Source organism: Grammomys surdaster, unplaced genomic scaffold (assembly GCF_004785775.1).
Source record: "Grammomys surdaster isolate TR1022 unplaced genomic scaffold, NIH_TR_1.0 271, whole genome shotgun sequence".
Classification (NCBI taxonomy): Eukaryota; Metazoa; Chordata; class Mammalia; order Rodentia; family Muridae; genus Grammomys; species Grammomys surdaster.
The window spans coordinates 3,722,401-3,736,448 of NW_021604712.1; positions in this window are offsets into that span (position 1 = coordinate 3,722,401).

Sequence of the window (14,048 nt, forward strand, 5' to 3'; positions counted from 1 at the left end):
TCTGCCTCTGCCTCTGCCTCTGCCTCTGCCTCTGCCTCTGCCTCTGCAATGCTAGGATTATAGGTGCATGCCATCCAGCCCAGCTTTCTACATGGGTGTTGGAGATTTAAAATGTGGGTCCGTGCTTTGTGGAAAGTTTTACCAAGGAAGCGATCTCTCCAGCTCCAGCATTCTGTATTTCAATCCAGTCCTCTAATTGCTGCTCTGTCTGCATGCACTGAAGGACTTCACTTTACTTAGAGTGCTTTTTCATACTTTCGACACATTTAGGAATTCTATAGCAAACATGATGCTTTTCACTATCCAGGGTTTTTTGTACCCTAAAGGAGCAACCAGCAGGAAACATTTTACATGATCTTTTATTTGGAAAGAAAGGTTAGCTTTAGGGGGCTGGGGTGCGCAAGTTTCTCTCCATCCAATCTGAACCCATCAGGACATGTCAAATGAAGCTAATATAAATGTCAACGTGCAGCTCTCTGTAGTGAAATCTGAGTTTGTTTTGATGCAGTTCATTTTCCTTCTTCCAGCTCCATGGATGCTATCGGCTGATATGTCTGACAAGTTTCTCTGCCAAAATAAAAGCCATCTCAGCAGTTCTTCTGAGTGAGCTGCAGCCCGTGTGTGTGTGTGTGTGTGTGTGTGTGTGTGTGTGTGTGTGTGTACATGCGGGTTGTGTGAGGCCTGTGGAATTCACGTCAGTCACATTCTCTTGGCTGCAAGAAACAGGTCTCCATGGGCTCCCAAAGCACCAGGCTGGAAGCCCCTGGAGCTGTCTCCAGGAGTCATCACACTGGTTCATAATGACCGCTAGAGGATGGAGTTATACAGACATCCAGTGGAGGAATTAATTAGGGGGAACATGAAGTCCCTGTAGGGATAGACTGAAGAGGTAACATCTCCCTTCTGAATATGCTCCCATTCCAGTGAGGAAGCAGCCTTGATGGCTCCACAGAGCAGGGGGCATGTTCTACATAACAATGGCCTGCTTATGAGGTTCACTCAGCAGAGAGAGGCTCTTGTCAGCCATAGGTTATCTTCCACTGGAGAAGACCCAGCCCAAGGCAGGCAACCTTTTTCTGATGGATTTTATTTTAATTTGTCACTTGTCTTATTATGCCTTTTATTCATTTTACATATTATGCCTTATTTTGGAGGTTTCCCAGACAAAACAAACACAGGAACCAGCCCAACAGTAAAACATGATGACTGCTTCAGACACTGCTTCGGAAGCAGGGCATATTACACCTGACATGGTCTATCTAATCTCCATTTCAATATTTTCAATCAGTAGCTCCTAAGAGTGACTTAGGAGACCACCCTGAAGTTCCCCATACTACTCTTTAATCCCATAAGGTGGTTGCACCCAAACTGAAGAATGATCCCTCACGTGAGGAGTTAGAGCAATGCTCCAAGCCTTTCGTGCAGTTCACATGACCCTATTCATTCCTGAACGATACTGTGTCATGTGCACCACACTTTCAAAGTGCATTCAAGGGGAAAATGATGAAAGGGAAAGAAAGAAGGGACAAGAAAGGAGAGAAGACAAATGACATAAATCCTATAGTATATGACTTTCAGAATATATTTATGAAAACTACAGAGGAAATCATTTCAGTTGACTTTTATTTAGAAAACATTTAAAAAGGTAAAAGTGCCTGCCTCATGAATCTGAAGACTTGATTTGATCCTCAGAACTCAGAGTGAAAGGAGAGGACAAGATCCTGGGACTGAGTACTGAAACTTATCTCCTCACCTTCACACAAGCTCTTTGGCATCTGTATGTCCACGTTTATGCACTCGCAACACACACATACACACACGCACACACACAGGCACGCACTCACGCATGCCTGCACGCACATGCACACATACACATACACATGCATACACACACTTCTTTCTGTCTAGAATATGTTCCCATTCCAAGAACACTCCTCAGTAAACCTTATCTTCTTCATTGAAACCTGATGATATTCAGGTGAGCGAAAAGGCCTCCATCTTCCTGACAATTCAAGTCAAGATGCAGAGCAACCCAGGAAAACAAAACAACAACAAAAAGGTTGAATCACTGGGTACACAGACAGCCCACAACCAAAGGTTTGGGACACTACACAGCTACCATTGTTGAGCTTGATATTTTAAGGTAGCAGTGTATTCCAATTGTCAATGACAGGCATTTGAAGAATCCCTGTGACTTGCTACATGGAAAGTTAAAACCAGAAACATGCTGCTCTTTGGTATTTGTGAAGAAGATCAAATTGGAGATGGGGGTAGTGGTGTTTGTGTTCACATGACTTTGTGTACATGGAGTTCAGTGGCTCAGCTGGGCCAGGCTCCTGCCTGTGTTTCACACAATCTTACTGAAGTGCTTCCCTGAATTCCCCTTGGCACCTCCCTCCTTCCTCCCTACCACCTTCTCTTTTTCTCTGCACTAAATCTACCAATTACTTCCTTTACGTGTCAGCATTACACCAGACACAACGAGATATAACCTTTCCTCGAGTTGATGCTGTTAAACCATTACTTGAAACTGAAGTTGCAGTTGTCAATTGTGACTTCAGTCCCTAATAACTGCTTGAGAAGTGTGAGCAGTGTCTGGGCTCTTAATGCTGTGGCCCTGGGCTCTAGGAATGTCTTCACAGGTCATTTAGAACCATCCATCTGATCTGTGGCAAGATCAGTCAATCTTTCAGCCTGGTGCTTCTTTCTCTCACTACAGCTGCCAGGTCCTTTATTTGTTCTCTCAGGACCATATTGGGAGATGATCTTAGGCAGCCACATTGACCACTTAAGCTTATAAAAACTCTGAGCTGTGGGCATTGCCACACCTTCACATATTGAATCCTGTCACTTGCCTGGTAGGATTCCCACCCCCAGGCAAACTCGAGCCTCTTTTTCTTTTCTGTAGTTTCACTGGATTCTTCTTTAAAAGCCCTTTTAACCATCTGTACATGCATGACATACCAAATAAAAAAATGACATGACTGTCATTTGCTACAAACAGTATAGATAGTGTTGCTTTGGGAAGGTTTATGGCCTCCTGGGAGCTGTGGTTCTAGTGAGACCCCCTCCCCTCTTGGACCTACGGACTTTGAGGCTTCTTATCAACACTGAAATAGGCTTTGCAGTTTTGAGTTAATCTTGTTTTTTTATCTCAGAGATGTAAGACCAGGTAAGAGTTACGAAATATCACTTTGTAATTATATATGTTTCTGCACATGCACGAGGATGCACCCTTGACTGTATAAGTCTTGTGTGGGTTCTAATATGCTTGTCTGTGGAAGTAAAAAGCCAATCCCAGTGTCAGTGCCTAGAGGCACCCACCTCATCACAGGACTAGAACTCCCCAAGTAGACCTAACTGGCTGCCAGTAAACCCCAGAGAGCCTCTAGTTTCCTCCTGCCCAACACCAGAATCTAGCATGTGTACCTCCATAATCTGCCTTTATTCAGATACTATCGATTGGACTTTATGGTTACACAGCAAGTACTTTATCAAGTGAGTCATCTCTGCAGCCTGCTATCCAGTCATTTATTGTTTGGTAAGCATACACATAGACACACACACAGACACACACACACACTGACACACACTATGCATTTCACAGATTGGGTAATGGAGGATTTAATAGACATGCATAATAAGGCCCACTGAGTCAGTGGGGGGAAAGTAAATGCACAGACCCCAGTTCCTGATGTGGGAACCCCCCCCATTGGAACCCCATAGTTTTTCTTTCCTGGTTCAAATGATCATCAATGCTGGATGACCTGACTTGTTACCATATTACATAGAATAATACTTCAGCTACATTCAGTATAAATACAGAGATAGTTTACTATAAACACAGGGCATGTTTTTAATGTGGTACAACCAATTAGAAATTAAGTGTTTGGAGAATCAAAGAGGCCAAGAGCCCTGATAGAGAAACCCTCTAACTCTTTCTTTCTGCTTTCTTTTCTTCTTATTTATGTCTTCCTACCTCTCCTGCCCTTGGCAGAACTGTGGAAATCAAAGGGCAAGAATCTGGTTATATTTAGAGGAAAATCCTCTCCCTCTTACCATGAGAGTAGTGACGTTAGTGTGGATGCCCAGGCTCCATTCCAAGGCAGGAAATTATGCTCTGCCTCCTTCAGTTCCCTCTAAGGCTCCTGTCCTTAGCAGTTGGGGCACTTTTCTGGGCTGCTGTTCAATATCTGCTTCACCCACAAAGCACACTTTAAGAGGAAGCAATAACTGTTTTTTTTTCCACGACTTTTTGCTGAAAGGAATGTCACATGTGGCGTGTGCTAGAGTGCGTCTTTGATTTAGGTCACAGGGCACTTTACAATTAATGGGACTCTTTGAGTTCCTGGCCTGGAAAAAAAATAGTACACTGACATTCCATGGAAGAAAATGAGGCACTCTATTGAACAAGATGATTGCCTGGCCACCTGCTATCGTGAGTCAAGGCAAACACCATTCCATAGGCAATGTCCTGAAAGGGACAGAGTACCCATGGTTGTCTAAGGGGAACCCAGCCTGATGCTGTGCTTACTGACCTAGAACCTTGTGTAGGTCAGGTCTTTGGTCTCCTGGTCTTACTCAGATTTGATCTTTCCTTTCTTATTAAATACACAAAGAAGAAAAGTTTTTTTGTCTCTGCTTTTTACCTCTGCTCATTTGGTTGTTTTTGTCTTTCACTTTTGCTTTTGAATTTTTAAATGTTAATGTATGGTACATGTATGCTATTGTGTGAGTGTGTGTGTGTGTGTGTGGTGCCCGAGCACATACTTGCATGTGTACTCCCTCCCCTGTGCTTGTTCATGCAAAGGCCATTGAAGGACATCAGATATCTTCCTCTATCACAAACCCTAGGCTACTGTTATCTCTATCCTCTACTGCCTATGATTTTTAAAATGGGTAGTAGACATTCAAACCCAGCTCATGGTGCTTTGTGTTAGTATTCTATCTAAACTCCACCTCCACAGTTATCTGGCAACAGGCAGGTATGCTCCTCCCCACAGTTACCTGGCAACAGGCAGGTAGGCCTGCCCACTATAAAAGGGGCTGCCTGCCCCCTACTCTTTCTCTCTTGCTCCCCTTACCCCCTTCATCCCGGTGCCTGCAGGTCCCCTCTGTCCCTTGCCCCTTCCCTTCCCCCTCTCTCCATGTGGTCATGGCCGGCCTCTACTTCTCTACTTCTGCTCTCCCCTCTCCCCTCTCCTCTTCCTCTACTACCCTCCTGGCTCCCCTCCACTTGCCCTAAATAAACTCTATTCTATGCTATATCGTTGTCTTGTGGCTAGTATCTCAGGGAGATGGCTCGGCATGGACCCACTGAGACATCCCATTCCACCATTGGTCCCCGCCCATCCTTTCACTTGGGCTATAAGCCATTTTACCCACTGAGGTCCATCCTTAACCGTTCAGTACTACGTTTAACTATATGGTGACTAGTTTAAAGGATCACTGGCAGAAGAAAAGTCTTGGATTAAAAATAGAAGATTTATGCCAGGGAAATTATTTACTTACACCTGGCCAGTAAGTGAGCCAAAGCAGAAGAAAGGAAAAACAAACTTTCCACAACAGGACATGGAACCAGGCTGCAAACATGCACAGAAAAAAAACTTCTTTTGCTACATTAACAGGATTTATAATTTAATCATCAAAATATTTATTTTCGCAGCATAGCCTATGAGTGAGCATATATGTTAGGATACAGACAATTTGATAATCTTAATCGTTATAAAATCTTTACAGAATCCCCTCCCAGGTATACCTTATATCCAAAACAAAACAAAGGCTAAGGAGATGCCTCATCAAGAAAAGGTATCTGTGGCCATGCTTGGTGACCAGAGTTTGATCCTTGGATTCCACATGGTAGAAGGGAAGAAATAATGTTCACAGGTTAACCTCTAGTCTCCATATGTTCTGTGGCATGTGTATCCACACAAACACACAATGATCCCTCCCCCACACAAGTATGTAAACGAAAACATAGATGAATAAGTGAATGATGAATGAATGAATATATAAATAAATAATAAAACACATCAAGAGGCTGTCTGTGGAGCAGATGTGAAGATAATTTGATCATCAAAACAATTCTCTTTTGAACCAGCATTTCTTAACGGATATTCTGAACATACCAATAGCCCTCTAAAAAGAACAACCTGATTATACAGCATAATAAATAGATATACAGGCTTTGTATCTCATTAGTTAACAAGCATAATGCTTATAACTTTGGTTGGACAAAGTAGTATCTCAATTCATTTGAGTTTCTACTACAGAAATACTATTAACTTATAAATAGCCAAAAAATAAAAATGTAGCTGTTGGCGACTTAGATATTTACAAAAGAAAGATACTTAGAGATTCAATGTCTGGAGAGACTCCAGGCTTTGGTTCACGGGCAACTGCCTAGTTGCTGAGCCCTCATTTGAGGAAAGGAATAAGGAAGCCTTCTACAGTTTCCTTATATGGATGCTAACCCTCTACATGAAGGTTAAACCCATGAAGCTTAAGCACTACTCAAAGACCTTGCTTCCTAAGATCATACACAAAGGTATTAGGATTTTGACACACAAGATTCTGGAAGAACAGCAGCATTCATGTACTATAGAAGGGAAGACATTACTTAAATGCAAAGACACCAGCTATCTTGTGGGTTCACTAACAAGAAAAGTAATGTATTAACTGAACAATTAGAATCATAGCAGTTTGGCATAAAGTAACTTGGCATGGTTTTGCAAAAATTGTGATAAAGCCATGCATAATGAAGCATGCCTTTAATCCCAGCACTAGTGAGACTGAGGCAAGGAGTTCCCTGTGAGTTCAAGGCCAGCCGGGTCTACATAGTGAGTTCCAGGTCGTCTGAGCTGTGTAGAGAGATCCCGTCTCAAAAACCAAAAAATTTGGGTTGAGAGAAATCTATAAATCTTTTCTGAGGTTTACATTGTAGGGACACAAAGCTCATTCTCTTCAAGCAACTTCAGTCACTTAATGATTTCATGTTGTTTTTACATGAATTAGAGAGTTCGGTAGATGCAATGTCAGTTGCAAAACCACACTCTTGTCTCCGTCTAATTTTGTCTTAGCAGCTCTTTTAAAACTGCTAAATCTGGTCTTAAAGCATGATGAGTTTGTTCTCTGATGGTGTTAAACAGCTGCTGCTTTTCTGATGAAAGCCCATTTCCCATTTTATGTCTGCAAGATGTTGGCTACATCAGGCCCAGGGAAGGAGACAGCTGAGAAGTCTCTCGCTGCAGAAAGCATTAAAGGAAAGGGCAAGAGGCTTTCTTCAGAGGCAGCTGTCTCCTCAAATGGGGACTGAAGAAGCGACTAGAGTGAAACCCCAGACCATACTTTCAAGACGTGTGAACTCAGCTTTACCATTAAGACTGTCTGGTAACTCCAGGGAGGGTGAAAAACTTGCAAACATGACAACACACAAGTAATATTACTCACTGTGTATGGAGGGAAACAACCCACCTGCAGAAAGCCCAGCCTTGGTTTAGTTGTGTGAAGTAGTGGTCTTTGTGTTTAGGAAGGTTTTGGGTTCACTGTGAAGCTACTGATCACTCTACTGTAGCCCTGCACAGGATGACAAGTGAGAAGCTTTAACTCTGTCTTCATTATAGAAACAGGAGGAACCATTTGTGCCTCATGCCTGTGATCCTAGAGCTGAGGTGATTCTGGATGCTCTGAGTAGACAGCTCTCTGGTTTTATTCTAGCCTCAGTGGGTCATCCTCAATCCTAGATGATTCTGTCCATTTTCTATAGGAATATGGGTTTTATCACCCTGGAGGAATAGAAATCAATTTTTAGAAAGGAATCTAGCACATACGGATTACACTTGATCTCTCTGAGGTCCTCACAGATGGAAGTAAAGTGCTTTGTGACTAAACTATGGCCATTGCTGACTTCCTTTAAAGAACTATGAATCTGAGTTGGTAATCTCTAAGGAAGTAGTCGGGAGCATTGGACTGTCTTAATTATACTGCTATTTTGATTGGTAAATATTGGATACCATCCACTTACTGCTATACACCTTGGAAAACCCTTTCCCACCTCTATACACAGCAATAGCCTGACTCTGTCTCAAAGGATGATCTCTATTAACTTGATCCCACCCGAATTAACTCTCTTTCTCAAGAGCGAGGAACTATTTTTTATTATTATTATTTGTTGAAGTATTTTTAAGGATCTTTCCAGAGTAAAAGCCAATGAAGTTCTCTGTTATGTGAAGCACTGGAAAGCCTCTTGTGCCCACTCTTTAGAGAACAACCTTATTTGTGAGTGTTTTTGGAGGTTGAACAGTAGTCTCAGCCCTTGTGAAGTTATAAGCTGCTGAAGTACAAAAGCAAACTAATGATGCTGGAGCACAGAGCTTATAAACCAGCAAACCATGCATGGCTCTTGAATAGGAAAGTTTCGTAACTGATGGCTCACTCTCCATGGGTTATTTCTAGCTGTTACTGCAACATGACTGCTTGTGGCTTTAGTTCAATATCATATGTTGAATCTGATTAACACAGACCCCATCATTTGTTGTGTTTACTCCTTTTTACCCCAATTAAAGATTGGGGGAGAACATTTTATAAGAATATTCAAAGAGACATTTATCTTCTTTCTATGGTGTTTTTGGTGTATTTTTATGCTAACCAAAGAATATTTAAACATTATCTGACTGGGAAGACTTTGCAGGTCTCAGAACGTGTGAGCCTTTAGGCTATGAACATTGACATCTTGCTTTCTTAATCATCTTGTAGGAATCTGGGTCTCACTCTCTTCTCAATGGTTTCCATTTTAATCATTGTCAAATTGAGAATACGGGTGTGTGCTAGACAAAATAAGGGCCTGGAGTTGGAGCCATTGGACCCTGAATTAATTTCCACCATTAATTTAACTAGTTGACACCAAGAAAGTCTTTCTATTTGTGCTTAAAGTTGCTCATGAGTGAATTTACAGAGTTGGAGTGGTACTTTCTGTTTCCTGCCAGGAATAAGGCTCTAGGACATGCTGATGTTATTCTCCTGTTCTAATGGAAGAAATAATGAGTATGTTTAGTGTTTTATACATCACCTCACTTGGACTTCACAGACATTCTAACAGGTAAACAATGTGAATGGAGGATCCCCACTAGCATACAGCTTGAAAATCAGGACAATTAGAGATTCCGGAATTACCCATCTGAATCATCATGCCAATTTCAAAACCGAGATGCTGGCTTCTGGAAGTCATTTCTTCTGCCTCTATGGCAGGTGCTAGCATCCAAATGGACTGGCTGAGCTTGGCATCCTGGTGTGAAATGATGGTTATGCAGCTAGTTGTTAAACACGTGTCTGTGTGTAAACACAAAGATGGGCATAACACAGTGGGAGGTCACATGGGTGCAGTCAAGCTGGAGGAGGACTAGGAGAAAGAACACAATTACCCATTAGCCTCCAGAAAGGGAGTAAGTGAAGTCAGCTAACATTTACTAACTAGCCAACCTGTGCTGCCTTAATTAATCTTCAAATCAATCCTGTATGGAGGATAGAAATCTTTCACATTGTACAGGCACGGAAACCTGAACTCTATGGTACTTTGGATGTCTTGGTACCTTACAATTCCCTGCCCAGCAGGTCTTTAAAGCACCCTCAGTAATTCCCTCAGCAGTCGATTAGCTCCACGTGTTTTAAAATGAGCACCTACTGCATGAGGTAAGGTCATAGCTATGGTTGCAGTTGCATTGGTAAATGTTTACTGCCAGTCAGATGTATTATGGGTGAGAAAACCCTAGTTTGTAAAAGTTTGGGTAATTTCAGTATATAAATGGATACACATAGCCTTCTGTAACCAAGGTGACATCATCTTATATTGGGAAGTAAGGCTTACAATTTTTCCTACCAGATGAGTCAGCTTCTATATTCAGTGGCAAGGAAAGAGATGATGATAATCATACAAAGGGCTTTCTGATTACTTACATAATGATACCTGACTTTCTGCACAATATTATCAAGCATTTGCAGGGAGTTTTATGCTTTGAAACGTATTTTTTTCCTAATTTTATTTATGCATCATCAGCCTTGCAAGAGCTTCGTGAAAAAGGATACTTTTTGCTCAGGATTACTCTATTTCACTAATGCTAAATACATTATCTTCTAGCAGGGTTTGTAAAGAACAGAACCAATGTTCAAATACTACTCTCTTCATTATATAACACTGGATCTGTGAGCCAAGACTGATAACAAATGCCTACTGCACGAACTATATTAGTTACATTTTTCTTTTCCTGTGATCATATACATACAGAAGCAACAGAAGGAAGGAAAGATTTATTTTTGGCTTATGGTTTGGAAGATACCATTTCTCCTGATGGGAAGGCATAGAGGCTGGACCAGTGAACAAGTGGCCAATTTTCTTCACATCAAAGTGGATTACAAAATAAACTTGATTTATTTTGTAAAAAAGCCCATCCACAGTATCCTACCTCCACCAGCCATGACTCCTATGAAAGATCCTTAAACTCTCCCAAGCAGCATGGCCAGCTGCTATACCCCATGTTTCTCTGGAGTACATTTTGAATTCAAACCATAACATAAATGAGAGTTAATTCAGTTGGTTGGAGAATAACAATTAGATAAAGGTTATATTCTTTTAGTTTTGTGTCTATGCTATCCACTGTCAATAAATCCGCCTCTGAAGACCATGGTATGCCATTTTTTTTTATGTGTTCAACTACAAAAGGATGAAAGAGGCTAGATATTACAAGTCCACCCACAGAAAGATTCAACACACAACTCAATAACATCACTTTCGTATTCCAAAGCCAACACTCATCTTTTCACAAGTTGTGGTTCTCATTAGAAAAAAAATCAATATCTCACAGACGTTAAAAAATGATGCCACTGAAGCAACCTAGTGTTAAGGTTGAGAAGCCAATAGGCAATCAGCTTCTCCTGCATCCTAAACAAACTGATGGTAGCTAGACTTCCCCTAGTTAGGACACAGAAATTAGGCATGCATAATGAGGCTGTCTTCAGATATTTTGAACCTGTTGTTGTTTGTGAGCAGCTCAAACTTTGAGTGAACATTCAGTGCAAGTTCACTAACCCTAACCCTATCCCTAACCTTCATCTCAGGTGATGGAGAAGAACAGAATGTTGTTGGTGCTCACGCAGTGAAAGGGAGAGCAAGATGTGATCCATTAAAGAAGGACACTCAGTATTTCCTAGGCAGTGACTTGTTGCTAGCATTTTATGAGACAGTGTGAGCAAAGACACAAGTGTTAACTCTTTTACTTTCGGAGAAAATATGGAAAAATCAGTGGTGTACCATGATCATCAGGACCTAGGCACATATTAAAATAAAATGTAGCTATTCTGATAGCCATATCCTCACCAGCCTCTTCTAACCATGGGACCCCTAAGAGGACATCAAGTGCTTTAATCTACACCACCTGATTTGCCCCATCTGCTTTGAAGATATCGTCTTGTGTCTGGCATGTAGCAGCAATTTAATTAATGGAGAGTTTATCGTTATTTTCATTAGATCATAATATAGGGGATGAAGAGATATTAATAGAAATTCATGAGACTGGAACTGAGGATGAAAACTTAAGCCTGCCCAAGAATCTTCAACAAAGACTCATTCTTTTGTTTAATTTACAGTTCTGGAATCATACCACGAATGACAGTCACTGTGTCATGTATACAGAGTTGCATTTGAAGGCCTTCCAGTTAACATAACTTAGCTTTGCCCATTTAAAGAAACAGTGAGTCCAGTGAGATCAAATAATATCTCACTTGAAAAGTGAACTACATGCTATGGGCTTTTGAAGCCTTTAAAGTAGTTCATATTATTCTACAAAATAACAAAATTTTCATATATTTGTGTGTATGTATAGAACTATAAAGTATTTTGATCAAGTCCACAGCCATTTGCTTTCTTCCCCACTAATGCTCCTTTCTCAAATCTTTCTTTGTGAATTTAGATTATGGACAGCATAGCTCTTTGCTTTTTTTCCCCAAGGCTTACTGTCTATAATTAAACTACCTAATCATTGCTACACTTCCATGTAGATAGGTGTGAATTTTCCTATTCGACCGAAAATTAAACAACACTAAGCAAAGCAGGCATTCAATAACTAGTCTGAGAGTGATTCTACAGTATTATTTGTTGTAGAACCATCTTTTTCCATTTAGTATGAGAATAGATACTACTATAAGTAGCTGTTATTGTACATAATACTTAACAAGCGTGGCTATAATTCAGAGCCAGATTGCAGTTTTGCACTCTAACATGTGTCATCATTTATACACATCTGTATTTCCCTCCCCCACCAAATAATCTGAGATTTCTACTATTTTGCCCTCATTATTAAAATTCTCTTAAGATGGAAACATGTAGTTGAAGAGATGTGCATTTAACATTAAGTAAATATATTCTCGCATGGTAAGAGAACCAAGATGTGATAAAACTAGCTAAGTAGCGTCATTAAGATCTCAGGACACCAAATCTCCTTCCCACCAGTATGTATTTGAGTTATTATGAACATTTGTCAATTGTACCATCTTTTTAAATAAAACTGGAATCTTGTTTCACACATGGGAGCAGAATTTCTAGGTCAGTAGGCCCTTAAATGTCATAAGTTGCAATATATGGCGGAAAAAACTTGTCAAAGACTTGATGATCAATTCAAATAAGAGTCTGACTTGAACACTAAACAAATGTGAACACATTGAATGTAAAAAATGAAGTGTAAGTTTAGCACACTGATGTGGTTACCAATGCCTCTGTGGAATGATGCTTTGAGACCTGCCTTGAGATTGTCATTTCCAAACCTTCACAGCCAGTCCCCTTGGATGAAAACTAGACATGTAACATTCAGCTTTCACTCTATCATCAGAACCGATCACCTGGTAAAGCTCACTCTGAGAAGAAAACATTCCACACATTTGATCATAGTTTTCATGGATTTTAGGATAGATACATACATTCTCTACACATTAGAATAGATGCATAAGCTTCCAACTCACCCACTCTGAGGGAATCAATAGACAAGTACTGGGACACCTGCTCTCTGTCATCATTGCACAGGTGACTAGGGGGTAAGAGAGGTAAGATTCCGTTTTTACATAGTTCAGTTGTAGACAGGATAATATCAGTCTGTGCCCAGGGCTAATAGTGAAATAAAACAGAGCTATGAAACAGGGAATTACCTGGGAAGAGGTTTTAGATAAGATACCAATGATTTCTTTAACACCTGCAGCAATGTGCCTCTCACATACACACAGAAGAAAGAATCAGACTAGAGAACAGCAGAGGACCCTTTCCTAATAAAGAAGGGAGCACCAGGTGAAAAGACCCTGAGATAGAATTGGCTGCATGTGACCCAGAACTAGGAAAAAGAGGCTGGAATGTGGCTGGTGTGCTCTGAGTGAGGAAGATGAGAGGAACTTTTTATATAGAGTTTGGCATGCACACATGACCTCAGAGCTTAGGAGTTGGGAGTATGCTCCCAGCACAATGGAAAATCTCTGAAATACTTTGGGAAAAGAGTGACAGATCTATTGCATAAACTATCAGCATAAATATAAACTGACAATATGAAAACATAGGTATCTGATGCTGGCCAGTATAGGAGAACCCTGAAGAGATCCAGAAGCTGCCGTCTAGAAGAAAATACCCAGCTGTATAAGAAAGAGTGAGCCTTGGAAATGGAGTCGCAGAGTCCAGGAATGTTCTAGAATAGTCCAGGGTATAAAGAAGGTAATAATTACGGTACTTCCATGGAAAGTCCATAACAAAGGAGGTGACAGCATTATCTTAAATGTTATTTCTATCATTTCCTGGGCCCCCTTGAGTTGGTTGTTTTGAATATTAGCTTGACATGTGATTGCTTCAAATTGTAATGAGGCAAGGAAGAGAAAGTAGAAGGATATTCCTTGCTGTTCTGAACCTAACGTTGTTTAGAGGGAAACATAAGAAGCACTATTATTAGTGAGATTCCTAGCATGCCTAAATTGGAGTGGTGCTTCCTCTTCATGTTTTGCCATCAGAGTCCGTCCAAAGTAAATGT